The sequence below is a fragment of the Equus quagga genome, chromosome 15 (genome assembly GCF_021613505.1).
Source record: "Equus quagga isolate Etosha38 chromosome 15, UCLA_HA_Equagga_1.0, whole genome shotgun sequence".
Taxonomy (NCBI): domain Eukaryota; kingdom Metazoa; phylum Chordata; class Mammalia; order Perissodactyla; family Equidae; genus Equus; species Equus quagga.
In genome coordinates, this window is record NC_060281.1 from 10,114,917 (window position 1) to 10,128,906 (window position 13,990).

The 13,990-nt window shown below is 37.9% G+C and overlaps 1 protein-coding gene and 1 pseudogene across 3 annotated transcripts in view; one reads left to right on the top strand and one right to left on the bottom strand.

Moving 5' to 3' along the window:
* Window positions 1-24: 24 nt before the first annotated feature.
* LOC124226470 (ras-related GTP-binding protein D-like) lies at window positions 25-13,394 on the top strand (annotated as a pseudogene).
* BEND6 (BEN domain containing 6) overlaps window positions 12,168-13,990 on the bottom strand; it is a 54,624-nt gene continuing 52,801 nt past the window's right edge. For all 3 annotated transcript variants that reach the window (XM_046640605.1, XM_046640604.1, XM_046640606.1), the window contains exon 7: window positions 12,168-13,397. The gene's annotated coding sequence lies outside the window, so the exon portion shown is untranslated. The remainder of the gene's footprint in view (window positions 13,398-13,990) is intronic.

Sequence of the window (13,990 nt, forward strand, 5' to 3'; positions counted from 1 at the left end):
CGGCTTTCTTTCCTCGCGCGCAGGATGCTGGGAATTGTAGTTCTGGTGGCCCCGGAGTCCTCCCCGCTCGTGTAAGAGTGCAAAAGGACTCTGAGCTTAGGCGCCTTTCCGTTTAGGCGGTTGCTCTCCAAAAGTAGAACAATAGGTGCCCTTTCTCTCTCAATATCTCTTTTTTTTTAAACAACCAAATGCTGGTCTAGATAATAGGTCAATAGTGCTGAAGTAGTTCTTTGTGATTTGCTGAGATATGCCTTACTAACATAGTGGCGGACCTTTTTCTTTTCAGTATGTATTTACACACAAACGCTGGTGAACAGACAAAATTTATGAAAATAAAGCTTAAGTGAGAACGTTCTTTTAAAGCTTTTTCTCCTAGCTCCATCAGCCTAAGGTCACGTGTAGTCTGAAAAATCTGTAGTCTCACAAAATCACCTTTCTGACTGACCCTGGCCCAGGATGAGCGAGAGACCCTACGACAGAGGCACCATGAGGCATCTCACCAGCCAAAGGAAAACGTAGAGCTGTAAGATTTCAAGGAACGGTTGAGGTAGGTGAAAGTTAAGTGAAACAGTGTTTTGTTAGGTTCAGAGCCAATTAGGGCTGTGTGTAAAGAGTTTAACGTCACGTCTGGACTGCAAAGTGGACCCACGGGTCCTGTTAACCTGGAAACTACAAAATTAACATAGATAGTAAATATTGCGCCCTAGACGCCCTTATCTGTAGCCCTGCGCAATGTCTGGAATATGAGGCTCGTTCTCTGTGTCAAAGTGACCAGCCAAGAGAAGGGTATTTCATTCTTAGGATACATTTTCAAACAGCAAAATGTCTGATACTCTTAAGATTTTAGAGAACAAAGCTTCTCATTAAATACTTAAGAAAGAAGTAGTCACCGAAGTCACCTTGATTCTACAAGTGCGGTATTTCTTTGGGAGAAATATTGTCTCTTGTTAAATTTTCAGCTGACTTTACATAAGTTATTTGAGCCCTGCAGATACTTGTTTCCTCATTAGAAGGCCTGTTTTTGCCGATCGAAATGAGAACATGGCATGTAGTTACTTATGTTCGTAGCTAGACTTGAATCTTTGCATTTCCACAAAGTGCACTAAAACTACAGGTGCAGTACTAAATTTGGTACTTGTAGAGGAAAGGTGAGAACAAGAGGGACCTGCCACAATGATCACCCCAAAAGCTGTGTGTAAATTAACTGTTTCTAAATCCCTTAAATGTCTAGGAGAGATTTGCATTTAAAAGATTGTCCTAATGTGATGGTGAGAGTTCGGTGGAAGATGTACTTTGATAGGTTGCAAGTGGGAGTCGCTCAGTTAAGCTCTTGGAAAACAAACAGTAAGTACCTGGCTAGAGCCCAAATGTGCTCCTATCCTTTAATTCAGTAATTGCTGCGGGGGTAGTATTTTTCATTTTAGATATTCTAATAGATGTGTAGTGATATTGCACTGTGATTTTAATTTGCATTAACCTAATGACTAATAATATTGAGCATCTTTTTATGTGTTCATTTGGCATCCATATGTATTCATTGGTAGTGTCTGTTAAGATCTTCTGTGCGTTATTTAAATAGGTTATTTTTTTAATTGAATTTTGAGGGTTGTTTATTTATTCTGGATACAAGTCCTTAACAGATATGTAGATTTGCAAGTATTTTCTCCCAGTCTGTGACTGGTGTTTTCATTTTCTTAATATTCTTTCGAAGTGAATTTCTTACATTTGATGAAGTCCAGTTTGTCAATTTTTTTATTTTCTGGATCATGCTTTTGGTAGTACATCTACGAAATCTTTGCTTAAGCAAGGTTACAAATATATTCTCCTAGAAATTTTAGAATTAAGTGTTAATTTTAGGTCTGTGATTCATTTAGAGTTCATTTTTGTGTATGGTGTGAGGTATGGATTGAAGTTCATGCTTTTGCATAAGGATATACAATTCTTCCTGCACTAATTGTTGAAAAGACTGTGCTTTTTCCTCTGAATTGCCTTTGCACCTTTGTCAAATACCAATTGTCCGTAGATGTGTGGGCCTATTTCTGAACTTTCTATTATGTTCTATTGATGAATGTATTTATCTTGACACCAGTACCATACTGTCTTGATTACTGTAGCTTTGCAATAAGTCTTAAAATCAAGTAGTGTTAGTCTTCCAGCTTTATCTTTTTTTCAAATTGTTCTAGGGCTTCTTTAATTTCTCTCAGCAACGTTTCATAGTTTTCCGTGTACAGATGTTTCACATATCTTGTCAGATTAGTTGTTAAGTATTTCATATTTTCTGATGCTATTGTAATCAGTGTCATTTTTCAGATTTCAATTTCTGATTGTTATTGCTATAACGGAAATAAAACTGACTTTTTCCCTTAGTTTTATTGAGGTATAATTGACAAGTTAAAATTGTGTATATTTAGGTGTACACATGATGTTTTGATATTGTTCTTATTATTTTTGGTGAGGAAGATTGGCCCTGAGTGAACATCTGTTTTTTTTTTTTCTCCCCAAAGCCCCACTACCTAGTTGTATATCTTAGTTGTAGGTCATTCTGGTTCTTCCATGTGGGATGTCTCCACAGCATGGCTTGATGAGCACTGCATAGGTCCATGCCCAGGATCTGAACCAGTGAACCCCAGGCTGCTGAAATGGAGCACGTGATCTTAACCACTCAGCCGGCTCCTGATATTTTGATCTTATTATATGTTGTGAAATGATTACCACAATCATGCTAATTAACATATCCATCACCTCACATAATTACCATTTTGTGTGTGAGTGGTGAGAACCCTTAAGATCGACTCTCTCAGCAAATTTAAAGCATATAATACATTTTTATTAACTATAGTCACCATGCTGTACAGAAGTTATTCATCTTATATTTTAAAGTTTGTACCCTTGGACCACATCACCACATTTCCCCCACCTCCACAGCCCCTGGTAACCACCATTCTACTCCCTGTTTCCATGAGTTCAACTTTTTTAGATTCCATGTATGAGATTATGCAGTATTTGTTTTTCTGTATCTAGCGTATTTCGCTTAGCACAATGTCCTCCAGTGTCATCTGTGTTGCTATAAATGGCAGGATTTCTTTCTTTTTTAAGGCTGAGTACTATTTCCGTGTGTATATACACCACATTGTCTTTTTCCCTTCATCCGTGACACATGCTTAGATTGTTTCCAGGTCTTGGTTATTGTGAATAATGGTGCAGTGAACATGGGAGTGCAGACATCTCTTCCGGATACTGTTTCATTTCCTTCACATATATACCCAGAATTGGGATTGCTGGATCATATGGTAGTTCTATTTTTAATTTTTTGAGGAACTTCCATACTGTTTTCCAGAGTGACTGTATCAATTTATATTCCTACCAACAGTGTACAACGGTTTTATTTTCTCCACATCCTGGCCAAGACTTGTTACCTTTTGAATGTTTGATAATAAGCATCTTAACTGGTGTGAGGTGATATCTCATTGTGGTTTTGATTTGCATATCTATCCCTGATGATTAATGTTGTTGAGCACCTTTTCATACCACTGTTGGCCATTTGTATGTCTTCTTTGGAAAAATGTCTATTCAGATCCTTTGCTCATTTTTTGATTGAGTTATTTGTTTTTTTGCTGTTGAGTTCTATGAGTTCCTTATATGTTTGGATATTAGCCTCTTATTGGATGTGTGGTTTGCAAATATTTTCTACCATTCTGTAGGTTGCCTTTTCATTTTGTTGTTGATTTCCTTTGCTATGCCTAGCTTTCTAATTTGATGTAGACCACCTATTTATTTTTGCTTTTGTTGTCTATGCTTTTGGTGTCATATCCAAAAAATCATTGCCAAGACCAATGTCAATAACCTTTTCCCCTATGTTTCCTTCTATTTGTTTTACAGTTTCAGAACTTACATTTAAGTCTTTACTCTAGTTTGAATTAAATTTTGTGTATAGCGTAAGATAATGGTCCAAATTTATCTTTTTTACATGAGTGTCCAGTTTTCCCAGCACCATTTATTGAAGAGACTTTCCTTTCCCTATTGTGTGTTCTTGGTATTTGTGTCAAAGATTAGTTGACCATTTATGGGTGGTTTTATTTGGGGCCTTTCTCTTCTGTTCTATTGGTCTATGTGTCTGTCTTCATGCCAGTACCATGCTGTTTTGATTATTATAGCTTTGTAATACAATTGGAAATCAGGAATTGTGATGCCTCTAGCTTTCTTCTTCTTTCTCAAGATTCTTTGGCTATTTGGGGTCTTTTGTGGTTCCATAAGAATTTTAGGATTGTTTGTTCTATTTCTGTGAAAAATACCACTGAAATTTTGATAAAGATTGCGATAGAATCTAGATCATTTGGGGTAGTGTGGACATTTTACCAATATTACTCTTCCAACCCATGAACAGACCTTTGGGGGTGTCCATGGGCTATTTGGGGGAATCCACATGTGAGGTGTCCCAAGCAGCTGGTGGGTAGATCTCGTGATGGACTCTGCCAATCAATTAGTGGGATCCTTGCACCTTTGTTGAGTTCCAAGCCCTGGTTGCTATGAGTCCTCGTCTCTCTTCCCTGCTCCCAGCCTTTCCCAAGCACTCAGCCATGCCTCTTACCTCAGTATTCTGGGTGGGTGACAAAGAAATGGGCCTCTTAGGCAGCGTTCAGCATGACTGGGGAAGGCAGGTGCTCATTCACTACCTCTCACTTACCCCCATAGGAGAAATTTTGGGCCAAGGGGGTTTCTTTTGGCACTGAGCTGTGCCACCTTGGGGAAGTAGTGACATGGGTAAAGTGAAACTGTTCTTCTTACCCTCTTCAATCCATCTGTTCTCAGTTTTTTTTTGCTTCAGTGGTATACTGGAACTTCTTTGCTGGACTCTGGGACTTCCACAAAGATACTCTCATCCATGGGTGGAAATGATGGTAGAAAACTCCTGTTCTGCAGTCTTACCAACCCAACAGCTGAAATACAATTGATTTTTGTATATTGACTTGTATCTTGCAACTTTACTGAACTCATTTATTAGTTCTAATACATTTTTGGAAATTCCACTAGATCATCTACATAGATAACTTGTCATCTGTAAGTAAAGTCAGTTTTTCTTCTTCCCTTCCAGTCTGGATGCCTCTTATTTCTTTTCTTGGCTTATTGTACTAGTTAGGAGCTCCAAAACATATTCAATATACGGTGAGAGTGAATATTCTTGACTTGTTTCTGATTTTGGAGGGAGAGCATTCAGTCTTTCATCAATAAGTATGATGCTAGCTGTAGGTTTTTCATAGATGCCTTTATTGGCTTGAGGTAATTTCCTTTGATTCCTAATTTTCTGAGAGATTTTTCCGGGGACACCCACCCCCTGCCTCCATGGCTCACAGAAAGCTCCAGGCAGAAACTCAATTCAGAAATAGGTTGTGAACAGTGGATGAGAAAGCTTGGCCTCCACCCTTTAGTACTGAGGTGAAGCCCAGAAACCTGCTCTTGGGCCCAAATAGAAGCAGCAAGTGGTCTATTCAGAAAGTTATCTTTCACAAAGTGTCTCCCAATGAAACACTGTTTGGAGAACACTAACAAGGTATGCTGGGAAGATGTTTCCAACTGTGCCTTTGTTAATTTTCAGATTTGGGACTTCCCAGGAAGCATTGACTCTTTTGATGGTACTCTGACATGATCTTCAGGGGAACATGAGCACTGATATTTGTTATTGACTCTCGGGAGGATAACATGGAATCCCTGGCCAGGCTCCACCTCACAGTCACCAGGGCCTACAAAGTAAACACCAGCATCAAATTTGAGGTGTTATTCACAAAGTAGATGGTCTGTCAGATGACCACAAAATTGAAACCCATAGAGATACTCACCAGAGAGCAAATAATGACGTTGCAGATGCTGAATTAGAAAAAAGCTCACCTCAGCTTTTATCTGACAACCATGTATGATTATTCAATATTTGAAGTTTTTAGCAAAGTGATTCAGAATTGATTCCACATCTCTCAACCCTGGAGAATTTGCTGAACGTCTTTATGTCAAATTCTGGAGTTGATAAGGCATTTCTGTTTCATGTGGTCAGGAAAATTTATAATGCAACCGATAGTACCCAGCAAACCTATGAGCTCTGCTGTGATATGATAGATGTGTTATCGACATCTCTTGAATTTATGGTCTCAAAGAAGATGGAGCAGGAACTGCTAATGACAACAAATCAACAGCCATTATAAAGCTGAATATTACAACGGTTCTTTATTTAAAAGAAGTGACAATATGTCTGGCTCTTGTTGCTTTGTTGGAGATGAAAGCTTTGAAAGAAAAGGTCTTATTGATTATAATTTTCATTGCTTCTGGAAGGCCATCCATGATGTTTTTGAGGTAAGAATGAAAATGGTGAAATCTTGAAGAAAAAGGAGCCACCCCTAATGGGCCCCCAGAGTAGAGCTGTAGGTGAGGTTTCAGGAACATCCTTTGAGATCAGACATTTTTGATGAGGCTGCTGCCCTGTGTTGCGCTAAAGGAAGAGGAATAAAGAAATTAGGACCCATGACACAGATTTGTTGGGGGAAAAAAAAATCCTGCAACCCTCTTGCTCTCTTCTTTTTAGATAGAGTAAGCACTTTGCAACAGAAACTTATATATTAACAATGAAATGAAATTCACTGTAATTTCATTACACAAATGTAAACTTTTATGGTCTGTAGTCAGAAAAATCTCATGTGACAACTGCCAGGAACTGTATATATTTTGCACTTTTTCATGTTTTTTTCTCACTGAACTAAACTTTAATAAAAAAACTTTTTCTAGGCTTTTTTCCGTATTGGTGTCAAGGACATGCATACTGTAGTCCATATTTGTATGGCAATCAGAAATTAAGCAAAAAGCAATTCACTGGCAATGACTTTTTGTTTGTTTGTTTTTTATTGAGGTCATAATAGTTTGTAACATTGTGAAATTTCAGTTGTACATTAGTCTTTTTCAGTATTAGTATATATGTGCCCCTTCACTCTTTGTGCCCACTCCCCAACCCCCTTCCCCTCTGGTAATCACTAAACTGTTCTCTTTGTCCATGTGTTTGTTTATCTTCCACATATGAGTAAAATCATATGGTGTTTGTCTTTCTCTGTCTGACTTATTTCACTTAACATAATACCCTCAAGGTCCATCCATGTTGTTGCAAATGGGACAATTTTGTCTTTTTTATGGCTGAATAGTATTCTATTGTATATATATGCCACATCTTCTTTATCCATTCATCAGTCGATGGGCGCTTGGGTTGCTTTCACTTCTTGGCTATTGTGAATAGTGCTGCAATGGACATAGGGGTGCATATGGCACTTTGGATTGTTGATTTCAAGTTGTTTGGGTAGATACCCAGTAGTGGGATAGCTGGATCATACGGTATTTCTATTTTTAGTTTTTTGAGGAATCTCCATGCTGTTTTCCATAGTGGCTGCACCAGTTTGCATTCCCACCAGCAGTGTATGAGGATTCCCTTTTCTCCACATCCTCTCCAACATTTGTTATTTTTTGTCTTGGTGATTGTAGCCATTCTAACGGGTGTAAGGTGATATCTTAGTGTAGTTTTGATTTGCAGGCAATAACTTTTTATAAATCGTTGGGAATCTTTGCTACAAACTGTTGGGAAGAATCATTTTTCAGTGGAGCTGGAAGAGATTAGGGTGGCAAGCTCCAGGAGCTGTAAGGTCTGTCCCCTGTGTGTAAGTGGTGTAAACAGAGGTTTTGTAGAGTAATATTAGCACCAAACTTATCTGAAAGTTTCTATAGCCGTGGCAGTGCTTCCACACTACACAGATTTTATGAAGCTTTTTACCTCAACATACATCTCTATATTCATTTTATATGAAGAGGTTCGTTCAATAAGAGGTAAGTTCAATAAGTTCGTTTGTTCGTTCAATAGGTTCTTTCTTTCTTTCTTCTTTCTTTTCTCCTCTTTTTTTGTGAGGAAGATTCTCCCTAAGCTAACATCTGTGCTGGTCTTCCCCTACTTTGTAGGTAGGACGCCTCCACAGCATGGCTGATGAGTGGAGTAGGTCCGCACCCAAGATCTGAACCCACAAACCCCAGCTGCTGAAGCAGAGCATGCAGAAGTTTAACCACTCGGCCACAGGGCTGGCCCCTATAAAGAGAGGTTATTTCTTTTTGCTGCATTACTGTTCATTAGAACCTTTGGGACCAGGCTTCCAAAGTGATGCCTATCACTTGAGAGACATAAGAATGTCACTAAGTTTCAGGGTCTCTGGCGGATTTTCTGTAACTGCCACCCAGCCAAAGTAATATCAGAGGCCAAAGGATTTCCCCCTTACACATCTGTAAATAGAGAAATACAAATTAAACTATAATGAGATAGCATTCATCCCCTATCATATTGACGGAGACTAAGAGAAGGATAAAATGAAAATGCCTCCTACCACTACTATTATTTAACATTGTTTTGGGAATTATAAGCAATGCAATGAAATAAGGAACAGAAAATAGCAAAAAGGTATTAAAAAGAGGAGGCAAAACTGTCATTATTTGAAGAACTTTTTTTGGCCAGGAAAAGCAAAAGAAAAGAAAAAATAGAGTAAGGTAGATGCTTAAAAGTATAGTTAAATTGATGCTTTAAAAAGAAAGATACACAGGGGCCGGCCCGGTGGCACAGTGGTTAAGTGCGCACCTTCTGCTTCGGCGGCCCAGGGTTCCCCAGTTTGGATCCTGGGTGCAGACATGGCACCTCTTGGCAAGTCATGCTGTGGTAGGCGTCCCACATATAAAGTAGAGGAAGATGGGTATGGATGTTAGCTCAGGGCCAGTCTTCCTCAGCAAAAAGAGGAGGATTGGCAGCAGTTAGCTCAGGGCTAATCTTCCTCAAAAAAAAAAAGAAAGAAAGATACACAAACATGAATTTTTCTATATAGCAGTGATCAATTATATCGTAACAATAAAAAATAAAATACCTAGGCACTAAAATAACAAGAAATGTGTAGGGTCTTTGTGGAAAAATTTAAATGTCTACTGAGGAATAGAAAAACTATAATTTAATGCCAACTTGTTCTCAGATAGGAAGAATCAGTTTTGTAAAGATAACTTCTCCCCTGATTAGAAAATGACTGAAGTATAATTCCAACAAAAACTTCAGCAAGATTTTTTTGACAGTGGCAAGTTGACAAAAGGATTTAGAAGTTCACCTGTAGGAATAAATTTGTGACTATTATGAAAATAGTCAGGAAGTTTGTGAAAAAGAAAAAATACTGAGTGATACTTCGCTTTTCTTCTGATTCCTTGCTAAAAGGAATATAAAGAAATGAATAGGGGCCAGCCCGGTGGCGTAGTGCTTAAGTTGGCGCTCTCTGCTTCTGTGGCCCGGGGTCTGCTAGTTCCGATCCCTGGCACAGACTTACACACCAGTCATCAAGCCATGTTGTGGCAGGCGTTCCACATATAAAATGGAGGAATATGGGCACAGATGTTAGCTCAGGGCCAATCTGCCTCAGCAAAAAGAGGAGGAGTGGTGGTGATGTTAGCTCAGGGACGACCTTCCTCAAAAAAAGAAAAGAAATGAATAAATCCCAAAGGACCAGCAGTGCAAGGAAGAGTTTGGGTGGAGGGAGCACAAGGCATGTATTATCTCCAGCATCATCAGCGGAATTATTTTAACCAGGACCATCAGGGACACTGAGAGCTTATGTAACACTATTTAGTACAGTACAAATAATATAGATATTATATAATAGCATTATACATTGTATAATGCATAGTCTACTTATTGTATATACTTTATTATACTTATATATACTTTATGTATTATATATAAATATATGCTGTATATTTAATACATCCCATATATATTTCCCAGAATTAAAGTAATATGAAATATTACTTATAAAATAAGTATTCTGTATGCTTATTATATATACTTTATATATATAGTATATAATATAAATTTATGTATAATACATCCCATATGTATTTTCCAGAATTAAAGGCTACCAGTATCCAGATTGAAAGGATCCATCATGTACCCAGCACAGTGAATGAATGAAAAAGGATACACAACAAGGCATATTTTCATCAGATTCTAGTATATAAGGGAAAGAAACGATCAAAAGAGCCTCAGGGAGGAATGGGGGAAACATATTCTGAAAAAAAGTATGAGAATTAGAATAGCACTAGGCTCTTGATAACATAGGGTGGCCAGGTTCAGCAAATAAAAATATAGGACATTCAGTTACATTTGAGTTGAAGATGAATGAGTAGTTACTTAGGGTAAGTATATCCCAAATATTGCAAGGGATACTATTAGTGGATGTTACTACATCCAAAAACACTCCCTGCAGGTGAAGGCCCATCTGGGAGGGCAGGGCTCTGTCCCCTGTTTGCTGCTGAAGGGCCTGGGGAAGCAGGGCTGCTGACAGACGTCCTGCCAGACTCAGCTTGGGGCATAGAACCAGCGGGAGCAGGGCTACACAAAAAACATCTCAGAGGAGCCGTACCGGCCAGAAGCGGTGGTCTCTGGGACAGCAGAGAGAGGGCCTGTGAGAGGTGGGAAGCCTCCCACCCTCCATGACCCCACCTGCAAATAGCTGGACGGGGAAAAACCATGTCATTCAAAAATAAGTGTTCACGGGGCCGGCCAGTGGCCCAGCAGTTAAGTGCGCACGTTCCACTTTGGTGGCTGGCGTTCGCTGGTTCGGACCCTGGGTGCGGACATGGCACCGCTTGTCATGCCATGCTGTGGTAGGCGTCCCACATATAAAGTAGAGGAAGATGGGCATGGATGTTAGCTCAGGGCCAGTCTTCCTCAGCAAAAAGAGGAGGATGGGCAGCAGATGTTAGCTCAGGGTAATCTTCCTAAAAAAAAACCCCAAAAAACAAAAATAAGTGTTCAAGAAAGACTATGGCACACCATGAGTACAAAGATTTTACAAGAAAAAAATGTGAAAAGAGCTGCAAACTTGATGAATGCATCAAAGACATTCACAGAAAAATGTTGTCATGGAACAGATGAAGATGCTGACCATATATTCCATCAATCTTAATGAAACTACCGTATCCATGTAGGAAGACCACAGAACATGCATGCAGGAACTCGTACATTAGTAAATTTTTCTTTGACACTTTTGCTGCATTAATTGTAGACTTAGAAAGTCCTTCCCCATCAGAGAACATAAAAATATTTATGTATTTTTTTTTCATCTGACCTCAATTTTTACTTTTTATTAATCTGGAATTCTTTATGGAATATGGTTTGAAGTAGGAATATAACTTAATTACTTTTCATTCACCAATTTTCTCAGTATCATTTTTTGGAAAGCTTCCTTTCCCTGCTTATTAAAGGTTCTACTTTAATCATATTCTAAATTCTTATGTATGTGAATACATAATATATGCATACATATACACATACATGTATATTAATTGCTTTCTGGGCACTCTATTCAGTTTCGTTAGTTTTCTTAATTTATAACTCATTTAGAACCAATATATGAAGCTGAATTGAAAAGAAAATGTGTCTTCTATTATCTGTAAAAATATCAACACATCTCAAAATACTTTAAGGAAGGACCATAGGAGTTCCAATTGAATAATACAGTTATGTTTTGCAAAGGCAAAAAAAATTATATTTAGTAGACAAAATTTATATTACCAAGTAGTTTTTGTTAGGAAATAACATATATCTTAGTAAGATTATCCTTTTTCAATGAAAATATTAACCTCCCTGGAAGTTGTGTATGTATCCTCTATAGCGTGGATGCTTAGTGTGGGTACTGTCTATATACCCTACATAGCATAGCTCTTTAGAAGACAAACAAGGCAGAGCCACACAGTCCAATTATAATGGTAATGGCTCAATATATAGGTAAAGAAGCCATCAGCCTAGAAAAGGATATTTCCCCTGGATTTTCTTTTTTTTTTTTTTTTTACGATTTTATTTTTCCCTTTTCTCCCAGAGCCCCCTGGTACATAGTTGTGTAGTTTTAGTTGTGGATCCTTCTAGTTGTGGCATGTGGGATGCCGCCTCAGCATGGCTTGATGAGTGGTGCCATGTCCGCGCCCAGGATTTGAACTGGCAAAACCCTGGGATGCCGAAGTGGAGCGCGCGAACTTAACCACTTGGTCACAGGGCCGGCCCCTCCCCTGGATTTTATACACTAATAAGAAATAATCAAATACTTTTTATGTTTTCAATGGGATTTATTTATATTTAAGTAAAAGTAGCAAATGTTAACATGTTATTTCCTTAGGAATATTTATTTTATACAACCACATTGTTATCAAGCAACAGTTATGGAATGTTCCCTGGGTCCACAGTACTGAACTTTCTCACTATGATACGCATCTTCTTTTCCAAGTTTAAACGTGACTTGTGCACTGAAGAAGCATGTCTTGGCATTACAGAGTTGTCACGTGTGACAACCTGACATCAGAGGAGAAGCCTCTTGATGAAGAATTTCTTATCTTTCATTCATTTAGAAAGTATTTATCTTTTTGTGTGATTATCAAACCCATATGATTTTGTTTTCAAGTCTCCTTTCTTCTGATACTATGAAAACAAATCAGTCAAAACTAAACTAAACAGTGTAGCAATCTAACCAAGCAGATACATAGGATGGTATATTTTATACAGGATGTTTTAGATGATATTGATGTTTTATGTTACACATCTGTATTTAATATACTTTGGGCAATAAAAAGAAGCATGTAAACAAACATAAAAAAGATTTTTCTGAAAGTTGATGCATTATTTTAACAGTCACAAAAACTTGGGTTTATTTCTTTTTCAAGTACAATGGAATAGTTTCATATTAAAACAAAAAGGTCTTGCTGCTCTCATTTTCTTCAGATTCCCATTTTATACATTTTTAGGTAACAGAATAATCCTGTAATTTTATTGCTAAAACACGATTACTTGGTTTGATATGATTATCTGATTTGAGGCTGACTTTGCTGCTCCCATGTTTCTGAACATGGATTATTTCACTGTTTACTTTTCCAAACATGTGCTTATGCTAAAGATCCAAAAACTAACATGAGGAGGCATGGTAATAACAAACATACAGTGACTGAGTTGGACAATGATGAATCGTAGGGGTTGAAGTTTCTGTTGCTATGATAAGGGCTCTGACTATTCTGTTAAGTTAGGTGTACAGAGAAGGATGGAAAATGCATATTTCCAAGAAACTATATTGCATGCTTATTTGGCTGCTAGAAATTCTCTGGTTTGATGCTTCACTGGTATTTAGGGTGGAATCTACATGCAGCTTCTTCAGCAAGCTGGTTGCTCCATCAGAGGAGCCCGTGGATGTTACCGATCTCTCTCAGCCTGCCGCTATGTCCCGTTGTGCTCACTGCCAGCACGCTTGCAGATTCTCCAGCAAAATCCAATGTTAGCTTTAGAACTGCAGATGCTTTGTTTCAGGCACCTATAACACCTATAAAAAGCAAATTTCAAAAAACAGAGCAAATTTACGTTAGAGTTCTTAGAGCATTTTTAACAGTTGTCCAAGTTAGTTATTTTGTGTTGACAACAAATTTTGGCTTGAAAATACAAATTGCTGATAAGAACTATTACTATTGAGATGACTTAGGAAATATTTTATTATCTATTCAGAGGAATTCCAGCATAGATAGTTAAAATATTTAACATATATTTTTACCTCAAATGACTTTAGAAAACTTCTTAATGAGATAAAATTTCAAACACACAAAGTAAAATGAACCATCCCCACATACCAGTCAACTGTCTTAAAAAATTATCAACAATTCTGTTTGTCATTCTTCAGTAACATTTGTTGATTGTTTAAATAGAAAGTTTCTCAAATCCGCTTTACCTCTTTCAAAAGAAAAAAATGAAATGAACTAGGTGAGAGGTAGAATTACTGGGAAGCTAATGAAGCTTAGTTGCGTGGGTACCTGCCAAAAAAAGGGGCCCTAGCAATATCTTCACATGGTTACATTTTTTTGTTAAATTTGCCAAAATTAGCTATTTCAACCATAATTGGTTAAGACTACTGTCTCCATTTCA